This window comes from Adiantum capillus-veneris, chromosome 20 (genome assembly GCF_014529385.1).
Source record: "Adiantum capillus-veneris isolate H3 chromosome 20, ASM1452938v2, whole genome shotgun sequence".
Classification (NCBI taxonomy): domain Eukaryota; kingdom Viridiplantae; phylum Streptophyta; class Polypodiopsida; order Polypodiales; family Pteridaceae; genus Adiantum; species Adiantum capillus-veneris.
In genome coordinates this window covers 49,577,925-49,597,584 of record NC_140950.1, presented here as the reverse complement: position 1 = coordinate 49,597,584, position 19,660 = coordinate 49,577,925, and the positions used below count along the sequence as shown (strand labels likewise).

Genomic DNA, 19,660 nt, shown 5'->3' with positions numbered 1-19,660 from the left:
TTTCCCCCATAGACCATTGGGAAAGATTGTGATGGCCATGAAACTTTGCAAAGGCAATTATTTAGGTGCTTTCACTACTCTTGAAAAGTTTCATGGCCATTCGCTCCCGTCTCGTCGATCTAGGATGGCACAATCGCCAATTTTTTTGTGTTGGCTTCGCTAAGGGCCCAATGAAAAAAACTAGCGATTGTGGCAGGGTAGACCATCCAAACTGAACTCGATGGCCATGAAACTTTGCAAGGATAGTAATTTCGGTGCCTTTCCCACCCCTGCACAATTTCATGGCCATCCGCTCCGACCTTGTCGATCTAGGGTGGCACAGTTATTAAATGTTTTTGTTTTGGCTTCGCTAAGGGCCCAATGGAAAAAAAACAGGCGATTTTGGCATGGTAGACTGTCAAAACAGATTTTGATGTCCATGAAACTTTGTAGGGGCAAGGATTTAGGTGTTTTCCTTGTCCCTACAAAGTTTTATGGCCATCCGCTCCCGTCTCATCAGTCTAGGGTGGCACAATCGCCAATTTTTTCGTTTTGGCTTTGCTATGGGCCCGATGGAAAAACAAAATAGGCAGTTGTGCCACTGTAGACCGTCAAAACAGATTGCGATGGCCATGAAACTTTGTAGGGACAGGGATTCATGTGCTTTTCCAACCCCTGCAAAATTTCATGGCCATTCGCTCCCATCTCGTTGCTCTAGGGTGGCACAATCGCAAGTTTTTTCCTTTTGGCTTCACTAAGGACCCAATGATAATCAAACGGGCAATGGTGCCACCATAAACCGTCAAAACAGATTGCGATGGCCATGAAACTTTGTAGGGGCACGGATTTAGTGCTTTCTCTACCCTTGCAAAGTTCCATAGCCATCCACTCCCGTCTCCTCATTCTAGGATGGCACAATCACCAATTTTTTTGTTTTTGCTTAGCTAAGGGCCCAATGAAAAAAAACAGGCGATTGTGCCACGGTAAACCATCGAAATAGACTGCAATGGCCATGAGACTTTGCAAGGGTGGGAATTTATGTGCTCTCCACACCCTTGCACAGCTTCATGGCCATTCGCTCTGGTCTCGTCGGTCTAGGGTGGAACAATCGCAAGTTTTTTCCTTTTCAGTTCGCTAAGGGTCCAATTTCATGGGCATAGGCTCCGACCTCGTCGGTCTACAGTGACACAATTGCCAATTTTTTTGTTTTGGCTTCATTAAGGGCCCAACGGTAAAAAAAATGGGCGATTGTGCCACCGTACACCGTCAAAACAGATTGCGATGGCCACTAAACTTTGCAAGGGCAAGGATTTAGGTGCTTTCCCTATCCCTGCATAGTTTCATGGCTATTCTCCCCCTGTCTTGTCGGTCTAGGGTGGCACAATCACCAATTTTTCTGTTTTGGCTTCACTAAGGGCCGAATATTAAAAAACAAACGATTGTGCCACCGTAAACGGTCGAAACAGATTCGGATGGCCATGAAACTTTGTAAGGGTGGGGATCTAGGTGCTTTTCCCACCCCTGCAAATTTTCATGGCCATCCGCTCCCGTCTCGTCAGTTTAGGGTGGCACAATCTCCAATTTTTTTGTTTTGGCTTTGCTAAGGGCCCTATGGAAAAAAAATAGGCGATTATGCCACGGTAGACCGTCAAACTAGTATGGGGCAGTTAGCTAATGGTTGAGTGTGAAGTTGTTTTGTAGGGTTAGATTTAATGTGAAATGTATACATTTTTGCAATAGATTACGTCTATAATATATTTTTTGAATGAATATTTCTAAAATCAACACTTTATCTTTATTAGAAGTATTTTGGTTGTGTATATTTAGGGCAGCTCTTAGAGTACTTGAGAGAGAGAGAGAGAGAGAGAGTTGGAAAGAGATAACAACCCTTTAAATTAAATAAGATCTCTTTTTTTTAGGTAATAGTATTTGTTAAAAGAAGAAGGATTTTCGGAAAAAACATTGTATCCATTTGGAGTAATCGATCTAAATTTCTTAATATAAAGTGTTTCTAAGTGATTTGCTTTGTTCTTCCTATGAACTGTGCTGAGTCCATCGCTATTAATCTCTGCAAAACACTTTTTACCTATAAACTTCTCCATTTTGTACCCTTGCTGCCATTGCATCTCACAGAAATGCATTGTCTGTTGCTCTTGGACAGACATGATGATCAACATCCAAAAAGAAGAATCTCACTTCACCGAAGTTATAGTGGACTGCAAACTTTGTTTGCCCTCCCCATCATCAATAAATGCCAAGAAATCTGACATGAAGCGTGATCCAAGATTTTTGTCACCCATTAAATGAAAGCAATGTACCCCTCCTATATAATAGAGAAGTCGAACAGGCTTCAATGCACGCCCCAAACCTTGTGCATATCGAAGTTGCCAATCTCTTAGAATGTCAAAATAGCAATGGTGACTAGCGACTGAGGGAGCTACAACAATGACAGGTCCGGCACGTTAGGGCCTACCACGTTGCAGGCAGGATGATCTCTATTGGACCCATGAGGTAGATAAGCACACCAATGCCAGTTTTCATTCTCCACATTCACAAGCAGTGATTTGTTTTGCATGTGCAGCTCTGTTGGAGTTTTCTCCTCACAGTCAAAGAAAGGGAAGAGTAACACATGTGTTGTTACCCGGAGAGTTTGTGGATGTGTCGATGCTTTATGGGGCCCCCATGTGGCGCCCGCATGGTGCACAATGTTTGCCCCTACACTATCACCCATCAGCACGCATTGTGACAGATCAAGCTATGAGCTGGCGAATGATGGTGGGAATGAATGGTTCTCCCCAATGACAAAGATAATGTGTACTACAACAGTCACTGAGAGGAACGGACCACTACGAGATGGTGTTGTGGTTGGAGGTAACTTCATCCTATGTGAAAAACACAAGCGAAAAGGCTATTGTCCACCCAAAAACGCGATAACGAGGTGATAAAAACGCTTCTGTCCATTGATTTTCAACGTGCTCGTACGCTCCTAGCAGGGTCCAAAACGGTGTAGAGGGTGTAGGGATGGTGTGGAATCAATGTCAGAGCCCCTAGTGGGCTGAAAACAAAGAAATTAGTAGTGGAAGTATGGCTGATATTTGATGATCTAAAATTCGGCAAGGCGAGCTGGTGATTTTTAGTGTGCTCGTACGCTCTGATAGCGGGAAAAAGAGCAGTGCAATCGGGTGGCCTCTGTACTCGTGCACACTCCACAAACCACGCCTCATGCAAACAAGCAAAGAACAAAACAAAGGGGGCACCACCCTAAATTAAGAGGTTTAGGGAACATCCTCGTGTAAATTTCACTAGAAACTCACACCTAGAATGGGCTATTCTGTAAGATATAGGTTGTAGGCATGCATAAGAGCTCATTCCCACGTATCTTCTGTCCATGGCACTTTTTACTCTTTGGTGCTTGTGAAGTAGATTTTTCTTCTCTTTTGAGATCCCTTGGACTAGAGTATCCTCATCTCCCCAACAACTGACTGTGCCTTTATTGCATCTTCAGAAGGGGTCCTAAAAACCATGCATCATATAGCCCTCCCCCTTAAGCTAGAGGTATTTGATGCCTCTAGCTGTAGGTTGTGCTACAATAGGGTTCTCTTGAATACTTACCCACCTGGTACCAATTGAATTTGCCATGTTACTGCTTTCTTTGCTGATGCACCCTGTTTAGTCCTTTCTGATGAATAATTGTATCCATCCATGACTAACAACTGGTCTCCTAGACCCTTGAAAGACATACCCCATCCATTGTCAATATCCGCTTTCACTGGTAGCATTCTCTTTTTTTCTTTTTTTCTTCTCTTTTTTTCCTTTTTTTTTGTCTTCTCTTTTTTTTTTTTTTTTTAAAACGACTATGTACATGATTGTTACCTTAGTTGGAGCTTGAATATGATGAGCTCTCCTCTGAACCATCCTTAGCATTGATTTCACCAGCATATGGCTGTGAAAGACGACATTGGTAGGCCTTCAATCGCCAACCATTTACCGAGGTCTGATGTACCTTACCATCTAGGTCACCTAGTTGGTAACTACCATTTGAGAACCTCTATATCACTACAAAAGGGCCTTCCCACTTAAGCAAGAACTTACCATCCTTCCTGCGATCAAAGCGATTGTCGTATCTGAGCACTAAAGAACCTTCCTTGATACCTTTCTTGACAAGGTTGCGATTGAACTTCTTTCGTTTCTTCTCGGCCTGGGCTGCATAGTACTTCACCGCTGACTCTCGATCTAGCCCTAACCTCTCCATATCGATGATTCTTCCTTCCACCTGCTTCTCTTGACTATCCTCTTGATGTGCTTTTAGAACTTGGAGGCTCGCTAGCTCCACTTCTATAGGCAATAGTTCCTCTTGCCCGTAAACCAAATGAAAAGGTGTATACCCCAAGGATGTTTTAAAGGATGTTTTGTAGGCCCAAAGTGCTGCATCTAGGTGTTTGTCCCATGCCTTAGGATGTAAATGCACTTGCTTAGTGATGATTTTACATATAAGACCATTTACCTTTTCCACAAGACCATTGCACTGAGGGTAGTATGGTGTAGAGTGCCTACGCTTGATTTTTAACTTTCTCATCAATTGCCCGACTAAATCAGCTCGAAATCCCGGTCCCCTATTCGAGAGAATCTCCAAAGGTGTGCCAAAACGGCAACAAAGGCATTCAAAAATGAAATCACTCACGTCCTTGGCTGTGATGCGCTTTGTGGGACGAGCTTCTGCCCATCTGGTCATGTACTCCACCCCCATAATGATGTATTCCTTCCTTGATTGAGTGCAAGGTAGTGGCTCTATTGCATCTATCCCCCATCTTTCAAATGGCCCATAGGTTTTGATTGGATGCTGATTTTCATGGGTAAGATGCCTTGGTCCAGCTTTTTGGCAAACCTCACATGTGTGGCACCAATGTTGTACATCTCGATGGAGGCTTGGCCACGTGAACCGTGCTTGTAAAATCTTTCTGCTAGTAATCTCTTGTGCAAAGTGGCCACCACACACACCTTCATGACAACTAAACAAAATATCCTTTATCTCTTGGGATGCACGAACTCTCCTTAAGACAGCATCTTTCCCTCTACAATACAAGTCCTCATTCACTAAGCTATAGCTGGTAGCCTTTTTTGCCAACCACCTACGTTCACTTTTACTCATACCAGAGGGTGCTTCACAATGCTCAAGAAAGTAAAGTAAATCATGCAGCTCCTCCTTTCCCTGGTATAAAGGACTTTTCACAAGGATAGCACCTACTATGAGAGTTTGTAGTTCTTCACCTGCTAAGGCATCTGCTTCTCGATTTTGATCTCTAGGTACAAAGTGCACTCGAACTTCTTTAAAACCCTTCAACAAGGCCTTTGCTTCCCTCATCTTAACAGACAATTTGTCATTTTTACAGGCCCATACACCAACCATTTGCTTAACAATCAACATGGAGTCACCAAAAACATTTAGCTTTGTGATGCCCTGAGAAAGACAACATTGCAACCCTAAAACAAGGGCATGGTACTCTGCCTCATTGTTAGAATGAACCTCTTTTAGATGAAACCCTTTTGCAAAGATCTTCTCCTTCTCTGGACCTAATATTACTATGCCTGCTGATGCCTTGTCTTTGGTCCTCTTGTAAGCCCCATCAAAATACAGATTGTGTGCTCCCAGTAGAACTTCAGGCTTCGGGATAGGCGGTACCTTACTAGGTGCCTCTTTCTTGGCCTTCTCATAACACCTTTGTGTGAGGACATCTGCCAAACAAGCACGGGTGGAATCCTCTACTTGTAGTGTGTAGTCAAACTCTTGAAGCTGCACCACCCACTTTGCTATTCTTTGAGACAATTCCATGTGTTGTAGGGCATATGGAAAAACCTCCTCAGTTGTGATCACCACAAATTGTCTCGGAAGTAAGTAAGCCCAAAACTTCTCCACTGCAAACTTAAGAGCTAGCACCAATTGCTCAGTTGCGTTGAAACCCTTTTCAGCAGCTGTCATCACTCTACTAGAGAAGTAGACTGGTCTCATGAGAGATGTCTTTGGGTCTTTTTGCATCAAGACAGCTCCTAGAGCTTCTGGACCTACACTAGGATTTACATAGAATAATTCACCCCATGTGGGTTGTAGGACGACAGGCAATGAGCTCAAAATGGTTTTAACTTCTTGAAAGCACCTTTCACCCTCCTTACTCCATGTCAATGTAGTGTGTTTAGTGAGCTGCTGCAAAGGATAGATTGCCTGAGAAAGGAGATGTATGAATCGTCCCATGTAGCGAACCTTTTGAATGAAGGAGACCAGTTGCTTCACGTTTGAAGGAGTAGGTAAAGCTAACAATGTCTTTACCTTTTCAGGGTCACCCTCAATACCATCTTGAGACACAACATGGCCTAGTAGAGTGACCTTGCTCTCACCTATGTGGCACTTGTCTTTATTCAATTGCCCACCCAATTGGGCCAGACGGGTGAAACCTTCATCAACCTTGGACAGATGTACTTCCCTAGAGCTGTAAATGCAAAAATCATCAATGAAGACTCGTATGGACTTACCAAAGTAAGGTTGAAACACCAAGTTCATAAACCTCTGGAAAGTAGCTGGGGCATTAGTTAAACCAAAAGGCATAACTCTATAAGCAAAACACCCCCAAGGTGTTATGAAGGTAGTCTTTCTTTGGTCTTCATCTGCAATTCTGATTTGGAAGTAGCCTGAGTACCCATCACACACTGTGTATCTTTCATGACCAGCCACTTCATTTAGTATTTCATCTTGAAAAGGCAAAGGAAAATGGTCCCTTTTTGTGGCTGCGTTTAGAGGATTGTAATCCACACATACCCTCCACTTCCCATTTTTCTTTGGTGCTACCACAACTGGAGACACCCACTCAGAATCTTCCACTGGGTAGATAAATCCTTCCTTGAGTAATCTTTTTACTTCTTTTAAGAGTGCATCTTGTTGCACTAGCCCTAATCTCCTTAGCCTTTGTACCACTGGTTTGGCACCTTCCTTTAATTGGATATGGTGTTGGGTTACCGTCACTCCTTTAATGTGCTCGTAATCACTTATAAAGAGGCCAACATGCTTCTTTAGTACCTGCAAATATGATTCTCTCTCTTCTTCTAGTAGGTCCTTAGCTAGCATCTCCTCTAAGCCTGTGGCTTCTTCCTTGTTTAGAGAGTCTTGACCACCTTCTCCTTCTGGGTTTCGCAGTATTATACCCATGACTTCCAAAGAGCTAGCATCCTCCTCAAATGACTCATCCTCAGATGAAGAGCAGCTGCTTGTGCTCCATTCATCCATATAAGTCTCCATCTCTAGGTCTTGTTGTCTACCCTGCTTCATGTCATACACAATTTTTTGTTGCTTGCCACCTACCTTATGATTTGGTCGCAACTCAAGGGAACCTGTCTCCCAATCTTGCCTAGCTTTCATAGCCATAATCCAAGGTCTTCCAAGGATTAGCGGATAGCCCTCCCCCTTAGTTGGGATCACATAAGCATCAATTGAGATTGCCACACCAAAAGCTGAAATCTTCACTCCATTAACCTTTCCCACACAAGCCACCCTTACATTATTTGCCATCTTAGCTTGTAAGGAAGTTTGCTCGTTTACTTCCAAACCCAACCTGTGCATTAATTTCTCTGTCATAACACAAATCTCGGCTCCACCATCTACGTACACATTGGAGACTCGCTGAATCTTAATCTCTGCATCAATGACTGGCACGATATCCTTCATGCCTCTTGCACTAATAGACCCAACTGACTTTGCCTTAGCCCTCCTGGTGCTGACCATCTTAGACCAGGTTCTACGCATCTTTGGGGAAAGGTGGAGGAGTTGCTGCCATGAAATCTTTGGTCCTTGCTTCCTCACATCTGCTACCAGGTCGTAAGGTATGGATCCTACCCCAAGTGGAAAGTCTTCTACTCTTATGTGCCTCCTTGACCTACTCTTCCTTTTCTTGTCTCCTATCACTTGGGAGGAACCCTCATTCCCTTTATCCGGCTCTAAAGCTTCCATTTCATCAGTTCTTTGTCTCCTAACTCTCTTTATTGGCATGGCAACAGCTTCCTCCATTTTTTCTTTCCCTTTATCCTTACCATTGTCAAGACTTATGACAGAGACAGCCCTGTCCTCCCCTCCCGATGGTAGTGGAGGGATCTCTGCTGGTGCTTGTGGTGGTGGAGGAGGGGGTCTCAATATTTGGATTGGTGGAGCCACGTGTGCATTTTGTCCATTTAGTGGCCTAGCTCGAGGAGGAGTGACTTGCTGGCGAGGAGGACATCTTTGATTACCATTTCCTTGATAGCGTCGTGGATGGGGGCAATAATACATGCCGTGACCTACCTCTCCACAGTTGTAGCAAATGTACTCACGTGCTTGCCTTTGTCCTTCTTGTCTATTTCGTTCATTTCCTAGATGGGGAGCCCTTACACCTTGAACCAGATTGATGGACAGGCTCTCTAGTTGATTGGTGATTTGTTGAAGTAATTCTTGTTGAGAGGACTCTTGGTCTGTTGCTCATGTCCCTGCTACTACCCTTGCCGTAGGTTGAGCTAGCGGTGGAGGCTCCATTCCCCCTTCTAGTTGAGCTTGGAATTTTAACTTCCTATCCTTCTCCCTTGCATAAGTCATAGCTTTATCAAAGGTATCTGGGAATTTACCTTTTACCTTTTCTCGAAGGATGGGGTAAAGCCCTGCCAGGAAACAGTCCTTCTTTAGGCATTCTGGCGCCCTTTCTCCTTCACCTAGTGATGCACACCATTTCTCCCACAGGTTGGAAAAATTTCCTTCATAGCTTCTATAGTCATTGGGTGATGTTTGGCGTAGCTCTAAGAGCTGTCTCCATATCTCCTCTGGAGGCTCATGGAGGCGAAATTCTTCAATGAAGGCCATCTTCAAGGACTCCCAGTCTCTTCTTTCTTCAGGTGCCAAAGTTTGATACCATAATTTTGCACCTTCCCTCAAGACCAAAGGAAAGGCCCTTAACTTAGTAGCTTCGTCATCCCTTCCCGATACCAGAAAGACCATTTCCAAATTATCCAAAAAGTCTGGAGCAACCTCCCAAGGCTTACCATAAAAATTAGGGAAGGCCATAAGTGAGAGAGTAAACAATTACACAAACAGCTCCAATTTATTTTAAAATAGAGTATGGTAATTACAATTTGGAGCTTTAGCACAACTTAGCTCAAAATAGGATGAAGATCGACACATAAAAGGAATGGTAATAGTCTAGTAAGGGTAGAATGACAGGATGAGGAGAGCGCAAGATTTCCCCAAGTCTCTTGGCTCCAAACAACAGGGCTATTCTTTGCTGATAAAATATTTTTCTATCAATACAAATATTCACACGGATATGATGCACAAAATGGAAAGGAAACATGCGGGGATCATCATTCTCATTATTGGCATCCATACTTACACACAAGAGCCTAGCTTAGTTGCACCACCTTGGGACCAATGAGACTGATCAGCCACAGAAGGTCAGCACCTCAGATCACTTCGACTCTTCCTGATGCATCTGTGAAGACGTAAGGCGTGATGGCAACACTTTGTACAATGCTGAGCCTTTTAGCAAGCAACAATTGGATGCTATTACCATAATCAGCATGACGAATGAAAGTGACACCATTAATGTGCAACACATCATCAACTAAGATAGTTTCCTTAGGTTGAGATAACTTCTTGAAAATTAGCAGCAAAGGTAGGGCAAGGAGGTTTTTCACCCGGTCTCCAAAGCACTTTGGACAATATCCAAAGTGATCTTCACGCGGACAGGAGGTTGGCTTGGGATTGGTGGTGTCTGGATTCACAAAGTGCACTGGGAGCACTCGCAGATGGGCGGCAATCTTGTAGGCAAGCCTTCGCCTCTTTGCTTCAGGAGGATTTAGGGGTGAGAGTCGTGGTTGCAAGTTGGAGGTTGAAGTTGGTTGCTCACTAGCCTTTTTCTTGCCTGTAGTGGTCATGTAATCCCTTATTAATGAGATTAAGCCAAATGTTACCTTACGCTTGAGCACGCGCTGCGGCCTTGGGCCACTTAGGTGTAGAGGTGATCTTCCTCCTCTTAGTCGGCTCCTCAGGAAAGAGAGGTCTGGTGATGCTTTCTCTTCCCTTAATGTGTGTCACAGTACCTTCGTGTATGTTGATGTAGAATATTTCAAGCTCGTGTGCGTTGGAGGTTTCTGGAGCACTCATAGGTTGAGAGGAGAGGTATATCAAGATCTTCTTCTTACTCTCCTTCGTTGGCGACGATCATGAACAAGGCATGTAGAAGAACTTACTTCTTGAATTTCAATGACACTGCAACCTGGTAACAAGACCTCGATGAAAGCTTTTAAGGCCTCTAAAGCCTCCTCCTCTTCTGTTCTCCAATTTGCAAACTCCTCACGCCATTTGTCCATGTTGTAGATTGCACATCTTCATTGCTTGTGGACTGAAGGTCTGTGTAGCCCTCCTCAGTGGGGGCACCAAAATGATAGCGGGAAAAAGAGCAGTGCAATCGGGTGGCCTCTGTACTCGTGCACACTCCACAAACCACGCCTCATGCAAACAAGCAAAGAACAAAACAAAGGGGGAACCACCCTAATTTAAGAGGTTTAGGGACCTCACACATAGTGCACATAGGCAAGTGAGACTTCTGGCATTATGATGGCATCAAAACATATGGCAAAAAACATAGAAACGAAGCTTAGGGACCTTATGTAGCATATATATACACAAGACATCAGCTTAACAATACAACGGCATCTGATCATACATAACAAGGATATAGAGAAGCAAGCCAAGGATGGCATAATCCCTTGTCAAAAACAATCAACCCAGCAAGTAGGTATGATCCTACTAGCAACACATCAATACCTTAGAGAATGATGGCGAGGATGGTGGCCATGGAGCATGAGAGAAGACTCCTTATTTAGGTTTTAGGGCTAGTAATGTAGCATACTAGAGGGGGAGAGAGAGAGGGAGAGAGAGTAGAGCTCCATCCATAACTCCTCGTTGTGAGCAATGTCGTCATAGCTTCGTTGCTTGGTGAAGTGGGTGAAGTGTTGGTTTTGAGTGAGAGAAGGCCTCCTTATATAGGTTTCTGAGAGGGTTTAGGATTAGGGATAAACATGCTTAAATCCGCTGATTGGGGTTACTTTTTGCTTAGGGTGGTCAATAGATTGAGGTCACCTGATATGTCACCATCAAGATATTCTCTAGAGTGATGTGAGAGGGGAGGGTAAATGCTGATTTTTCTGATTGTGACACATGGGGATAAGGCCTTGACCAGCATTTAAGAGCAGGTAAGGTGGCTGTTGAAACTGGAGGTTCTGCACATGTCAGGGGGGGACCTACGGGGGGGAGGTGGCAGCTGGGTCCTCCTGAATATCAAATTCTCAAAAAATCCTCAACCATGGCTTCTTTTGACATGTGTTCTTTGAAAAAATCAGCATGTCTCTTTTCAACTCAAAAATCTTTATCCCTGTTGACTCACCTTTACCATAAGATTTTCCCCTTTTCTCCTCCTGTAACTGCATTGTTGATGCCCAATCATTGCTTCTAGTAACAGTGAACTGTTACCTACCAAATACTTATGGTGCAGTAAAAAATATTTACCATGGGTAAAAAAAGTTATTGTAGGTAAAAAGTGATTTGTATTTACCATGTAGGTGAAAAATATTTACTGTAGGTAAAAAATATTTACTGTCGGTAAAAAAGTGAAAACGGAGTATGATGTGCTGTGAGTCCACACAAACATCCTCGTGTAAATTTCACTAGAAATTCACACCTAGAATGGGCTATTCTGTAAGATATAGGTTGTAGGCATGCATAAGAGCTCATTCCCACGTATCTTCTGGCCATGGCACTTTTTACTCTTTGGTGCTTGTGAAGTAGATTTTTCTTCTCTTTCGAGATCCCTTGGACTAGAGTATCCTCATCTCCCCAACAACTGACTGTGCCTTTATTGCATCTTCAGAAGGGGTCCTAAAAACCATGCATCAGCTCCTGGCAGGAGCCGAAACGGTGTAGAGGGTGTAGGGATGGTGTGGAATCAATGTCAGAGCCTCTAGTGAGTTGAAAACAAATAAAGTAGCAGTGGAAGTATGGTTGATATTTGATGATCTAAAATCCGGCAAGGCGAGCTGGTGTGGAAGGCAAGATTTAGGATTGAAAAGCTGAGTGATGCCTTCTTGTTGCGAAAATGATACAGTTGTCCAAAAACGCAACTCCCTAAGTCCATGTATATGCTCTTGTGTAAGCAAGTGATCTAACGTGGTGAGGTCAAGTGGTAAGTGTCTGTCCACCCAAGATGGTGGTGTTTTCTCCATGAGCATGGCCATATCTCGTGATCACTCCTTTGATGAGTGCGTAGGTGTGTCCATAGCAAACATGCTGCAGGATTATGGAGAATTACCATCGTGATGTAGATGTGATGCGGTTGAAAAGTAAGAGAACTAGGAAGGAACTTGAAAGGAAGAAAGCAATGTTGGAGGACGAGCTCTGCCGACAAAAGCAGGGGATAACCTGGCTTTCTGAGAAGGTTGCTATGATGCAGGATAAGTGGGCCATTGAGTTAGCGATTGCGAAAGAAGATAGAAATGCTGACAGGTTGAGTGAAGAAGAAATGGAAGAGGATGCTGTTTTGTTTTGCGAGGATGAAATAGATGAGGAACAAATGACAAGGAAACTCGAAGGGTTGATGCCCAAGGCTAGGTTAAATGGGGTTTTTGAGCTGTTGGAAGAAAAGAATAGCCTAGGAGAGAGTGCGAGAGAGCCAAGACTCATGACAAATTGAGTAATAGCCAATGGGGAGGGAGGGGTGATGTGATGAGAAGACTTAAGAGGCTTGACTCTTCTACCACTCTACTTAGCCTCAGCTACAGTATTTGATAGAGAGACTGATAAGAGATACTTAGTTCTCTCTCTCTTTCTCTCTTGCGTCTCAAATTTAGGAGGCAACTATTCCCAGACAGAGGGTGCTTGCATGATAGAGTATGCTAGGATGCGGGAGTGCCAACATCAATGCAGGAAAACAAGGCCAGCAAAGACAAAGCATTCTCATGGGCACAATCTGAGAATGTTTTAGAAAACTCGCTACATGATTTTGATATGGACGTGATGTTTTCAGCCAAAAAGAATGTACTGAGTTACTCAGTGCCTTGGCTCGACAAGGTGCAACTATTTATTCTCACGGTAATGCCAAATCTCATTCAAGGGGAAAGGGAGCTTATCCAGAGCTGCAAGGGTAGCATATGGACATGGACACATTATCACTATCAATCTATGACGAATTTTGGATACATGTGCAGATATCATGCAAGATATGCCCTCCCCTCCTTCTCGCTGCCAACATCGACACATGATCTTCATATGCATGGTGAAGAGTGCAGAATAGAGAGTTTTTTACGTTTTGTTTCCGCTACACTTTCTCACTTGGTGAGGCAGAACAGTGTCGCAGACACAAAACCCAGACATTGCAGTCCTATCATGTATTCAAAGCTACAGACCCCCGCTATTGCATGTCAGGTCCTTATTGTCATACATCAAAAAATTCTCGCATACATTCATTATCAATCAGTTTCTCTCAGCTCTAATAGCGGCTTGTTCTGTGAGCTTATGTGCAAAGAGCTATGCCACATCTTTCTCTAGTTGCACGTGACCCAATTCCAGAATACCATGCAACACTACATGTTCCAGCCCATTGATCTCCTACAAGAAACCTATGATCATGAGCACCTCATAACGCGTGTCACGTCCTTAAAGAACCTTCTTGCTGTTATACTCACAGAACAACAACCCACACCTCAATTTGTCAAAGATTGGCATACACTCTTGGACAATGCCCTACTCTTAGGCCTGCAATTGGATGCCAACCTCCAATCCATGTTACTACTTACTGCCCTACCCTGCTCCTGGCGACCTTTCATTACAACCCAAGCCTCTGTAGTTGGCCTCACTATTGAGATAATTGCCCACATACTCCAGGAAGACACCATGCATAGCGGCACGACCTCCTCACCAGTTGGTGAACACTCCATGTGCCCAATAAGTGCAATGTTTTTTTGGATGACAAAATCGGAGGCCCTTCCGCAAAACCGAAGGCATCTAAAGAAGCGGAAGAAAAGAGGAGTGTGAATGCATCGTGTGGGGATGAAATGAGAGGAGATGAGGATCAGTTTGTTGAGGTTGAAATAAAGGAACAGTATTTGGCCGAGAAATTGAATGCGATGTTCCCCAGCGAAGGGATTATTCTTGATGACGGTGGTAATACGGATGTGGATACTCGTGGTAACTCTTATGCTTCCTGGGATGCGGAATTGATGGCTTTCAAGCCGAATGTGCTGCATGAAGATTTCTCGAATGAGAGCCATAGTGATGAGTGCCCGACTGGCCCTGTTCCCCCTCTTTACCATTGTGCTTGGGATGTGCAAGAATGCATGGGGATGTTGAATTCGGAAAAGACTGACATGCTGAAGGGGATCGGGGAGCACCACAGACGGAGAGTGAGAGAGAGAGAAGGAGACACACACACGATGTGGGTGGGGAGACTATGAAGTGGCAGCTCCCCCTATACAGTATACTCACTATAAGTATAGGGTAACAGTGGGCGAGCGCCCATGACCTGGGCGACCGGTCAAGGCACATAGGCCTTAACCCCAACAACCTCCCACTTAAAGGCCAATGTGCCTTTAAGCAAGATCTACTAGTGTACAACTAATAGAAGGTGAGATATTCTCTCTACCTGTGCCCACTGACTCTCGATGAGCTAGTGCATCCGGCTCTACTGATAGACAAACATCCCGCTGCGGAAGCCACACAAAGCTAGCTCCAAGCTCTGCAAATAGTCTACAAGAGCTCATGCACTCCTGCAAGTATCGATCCAATACCTGCAAACCTCCCCTATGATCTATGCCGAGATCAGTCATCGAACAACTAATCAACCCTGGTGCAAATGCTCCCACTGCAACTGCTATGTCGGGCCTCCAGATCAGCATCTCGTACATGAGGACACCGAACGTTGATGCAACCTTGGCAACCTCTGCCATCTCCAACTCAAAACTCAACTCATGGCAATCCTGTCCCCTATCATAGAGACCATGGCACTCTAACTCTGAGATCTGGAGTGACTCCTCGTGCCCACTACATATCACATGTGTACCAAGAGTATCCATCTGTCCTGAATCTTCATCAAGCTCTGGCATAAGCATATCAAGAAATGACTCCACAATAGCCAACATCTCAGCATCCATGTGAGTCATCTCTGTCATCACCTCTGATGACTCATCCTGCTGCGACTAACTAGAGCTGTCCCGCTCTACCTGTGCATCCGTAGATGCAACCTGCACAACAAGGTCACTGCTCTACACTCCATGCAAAGCATCCTGCAACCCACAATGTCAATACAAGCCTCACCTGCTCTAGTATCACACTACAATTTGTGAGCTAATCATGAAGCCCACACTGTGCGGTATCGATGCATAAACACCTGCAGAGAACACCGCATGCAAATGTTGAGTGCAACCTGCAATCTCTACCTAGATCGCATAAATGATACGCATAAAACTCCTGGGAAAATTTCGCCAGAGTTTCGTCAGTAAAACGGCCACAAAACCAGTAACCAAACTGACTGCACGCTCAAAACCATGAGCAACCAAAGCGCATCAAACCGCACTTCAAATGCATGCACCAATCTCCACACTTTGCATACATCATTGCAAACACATGCAAATCTAGTACACAAATATCTTCTCTACCCGTGACTGCCAAAAAACATGCTCGAGGCATACATTGCCGAGCTCAAAATGCAATCACATTAGTCTCCTTGAGCATCAAACCGCATAAGGCATGTTGAGCTTATATGTGAAGCTACTCAATATATGGCTTCTCTATATATGGCACCCAGGTCCCCTCTATATATACATCATCTCATGTGTGTATTCTACACACTTTGGGGTTCTACTTCTGTGCTCTCTCCTTCTCTCTCAACAAGGCATACATTGTATCCTCCCACCTGTGAGGAAACTTGCAGCAAATATCACTCTCACATCTGAGAGCAAACCATGCGTGGAATCCTCGACACACAATAAACAACTGCTGCTGCAGAAAATTCAGCGTTCAGAATTTTAAAATTCTGATATGACGAGCGCATCCGGAGCGTGCCAAAACCCCAAGGTAGACTCCTGGATCACATGTATCCGAGTCCGGGTGTGAAAGCTATGCCAAAAACCTCCGTTTCGACCCAAAAAAGCAGCATGAACTGCCAAAAGAGGGCTGAAAAATGCAGCTCCTCAACCGTAGCTCGAATGAGGTTTCAGATGGCTCGAATGGCTTCGAAAAGGGGGTAAAACGCCAGGATATCTGGTGGAAACACTCTCGGAAAGCTGAATTTGCCGATGCCGAAGTCGAAACCCTGTTTGCACTCTTGAAAGTGCGCTCGCGTGCGGACGCGATTTCGGGAATGAAACTGGCTCTCCGCTGTCGTCGTGACTGTGCACACACGCCCTCCCTCGACACCTACGCTCTGATACCAATTGAAGGGGATCGGGGAGCACCACAGACGGAGAGTGAGAGAGAGAGAAGGAGACATACACACGATGTGGGTGGGGAGACTATGAAGTGGCAGCTCCCCCTATACAGTATACTCACTATAAGTATAGGGTAACAGTGGGCGGGCGCCCATGACCTGGGCGACCGGTCAAGGCACATAGGCCTTAACCCCAACACATGCATCGTGTAGTGGAATTGAATGAGGAAGTCTTAGAGGAGCATCAGGTGGGCCCTGGCGACTCCCACCCCTCACATGATTGGGGAACGCAAGCGTATGTGGATATGTATGAATCAAAAATCAAGGACTGGCTGGTGCCTAGTGCAGAAACAACGGGTGTGTTGGAACTGTGGGAAGATATGGCTGAGCGGGATGTAAGACCAGACATGGTGGTGCGTTTCTAGGTCATGAGACAGGGTCGTTCTCCTCGGAAGCAGACTCGGGGATGCTCCCCGAGTCGGCTAAAAGACTTGAAACCTTGTTAACCAGGTCCGAACCAAGTGTGAGACCAGATGCAAGAGAATAAGTGGGGATCCGGGTCAAGTTACATGATCCTAATCAAAGCAAAGAAAGAGCATTTGGAACCACTAGGCAAGATGCCATACGATTATGGTACTCGGAATGAGCATGAGGCTGAGCCCTGTTTAGTCCTAGAGTTGAGAAAAAAACAACAGAGGAACCGTGAATTCTTTTTGTACTACATGGAGGGTTACGAGATCAAACAACTGATGGTTGTTAAAAGAGGGTTACACATACCGGAAGAGGCAGTTCGGGCGATGTATTGTGAAGGGGAGCCGTTTGGTGCGGACCCATCAAGTCAGGTGACGCTTGTTTCGGGGAACATTGGGAGTTCAGTTTGAGGTAAAGTGTTACCAGATAGAGTATGTGTGGGATTGACAAACACGGTATTGAGGGCATCGATGCAAGTGGTCACGAATGGAGTCAAGATAGAAAATGGGCGAGTATTGGGGCAGAGACAGACCTTTTAAGGATAGATGTACGCGAGGATGTACTGACGTTTGACAAAGGAAGTCTCGAGGTTGGAACCGTAACTCCTCGAGGATGGTTATGCGGGAAGGACAAAGGGCAAGGTGGCCTCGTATGGGACCCAGGAGAAGGTACCCAATGCTAGGATGCATTCGAATCTAGAATGACCCACATGTGCGAAAGTGCAGAGATAATAGCACAGTGGAACTCGCTTGGTCAATGCAAGGCGAAGCCAGCGGGATTAGAGTTGTGTTCTGGTCTTAGTAGACGCATTGTAGGGAGACGTAGATTACACCTAATAGATCAGCAGGGGCCGATTTGAATGTAGGCCTCAGATGGCCGTTAGATTCCCCCACAATGGGGCGAATTACAAGAGGATGCAAGATGGGTTAGGTGTGCTCGACACAAGACCAGGCGTACCAGGCAGCAAGGGACACATTTGGATGGTCAGCAATACCACCATGGAGATAAGAAGATTAGTATATTTTGCTGAGGAGAGTAGGGGACCGTATACTACTGAATCCCCTCAATTTTGCAGAAACCTTGAAACTCCTTAGAGATGTACTCTCTTCCATTTCCAAAGCGGAGAAACTAGACGGGAAGATCAAGTTGACGGAAGGCAAGGATACAATAATCTTTGAAGCAGGCAAACACTTGAGACTTTTGATTCCAGAAGTACATTGTGTTGTATCTACAAAAGTCATCAACACCGCTCGATGGGAGATTAAGACAATGAACACGAGGCTCGACTAAGCCCAAGAGAGAATCTATGTGTGGATCTATAGTGGCCGGCACACTAGAAACCAATCCAAAAACATTGATAAGCAAGCGAGGGTATATCCTCCTTGACTCGACGAGCCAACACGGCTATAAGAACCGCAAGATATAAGATAGGAGCCCTTCAGCTTGCACATAAACCAAGTACGATGAGAATAGGGTCCCAGTCCAGCCCACAAGCCAGTACTCGGCCACAAACGCAATGAGAAGCACTAGCTCACTCTGGCTCGGCTGAGAGCAGGTGGCCTTACCCAAAAACCCTTCTGGGTATATGATTCCACAACCAGACAGAGATGCATTCAGGAGCCTTTAGCTCGTGGACCCCTCAATGACATACATACCACGGGCAGTGTCCACCCTGATCAAAAAGCCTGCTGCATACATTTAGAATCCAAGAAACAAAATCCAGTGCTGGTTCAGCTGAGACCAGGCGGCATCCACAACACATCCCCTTGTGGGCGATATGAATCAAGGCAATGGTACGCAAATAGATACCCTTCAGTCTACCAACAACTTGCTCTTCCTCAGAACTTAAAAACCTCCAATTGCTCGGACTCGGAGGGATGTTATGATGATTCCACCTGTTTCCCAATGCAATGGTTCTATGCTCTACAAAGTTTTAGTGCTAATTTCTTTGCAGCAGAAGGAAATTAAGCTTTGGATTTGGGTGGAGATAAGAAGATTAGTATATTGTGCGACATTGTAGGTGAAGTTTTGGAAGCAACATCCGTCAATTATGTTCAACTAGATGCCAACAATCACAATCATAACCTAAGAAGCATGGCCACTGTTGTTATCAAAGACATTGGCAAAGCTATAGTTACAGAACGTCTTGACAATGAATATAAGCTTGGATTATGTGATCTCATAACGTCAAAACAACATAATACTCATGCTGATGCTAATTTCCTTGATGAAGGTAACACGCCTATTTCTCTCATGACCTTCTGCTCAGACACAAAGTCATGCTTGTTTTAGCTTAAAAGAGGTTCCGGACACATGATATCTGCTCTTGAGGAGCTACTAGAAGCTCCTTTAACAGACTATGAGAGGCAGTGAGAAGAGAACATACTCAAAAATCTCCATTTGATGCAAATCTTGGCCTGACATCCTCAATCGTCAGAACCAATGGAGAGCTTTCACACTCATGCATGAAGCCTAGGGGGAAGGCAATCGTTTGTCTGTTGGCTATGCTGACAGATTTGGAGTGAAGGCCTACAGATCAACATTTTGCCTAGTACCACATGCCTTCAAGATGCAATTGCAAGTGATTGCATCTGGAGATTTGACCTTGCTTTGCGATCCCAAAGAATCTTGTGTAACACAGAAGATTACATATGGAGAGACACCCTCATTTCTCATCCACCAAAAAATCCCGGCACCTTAGCGTTGCGCCTATGAAGCAAATAGCGCAA

At 44.8% G+C, this 19,660-nt stretch overlaps 1 pseudogene; it reads left to right on the top strand.

The window, feature by feature from the left end:
* LOC147432490 (uncharacterized) overlaps window positions 1-18,025 on the top strand; it is a 31,991-nt pseudogene extending 13,966 nt beyond the window's left edge.
* Window positions 18,026-19,660: the final 1,635 nt, after the last annotated feature.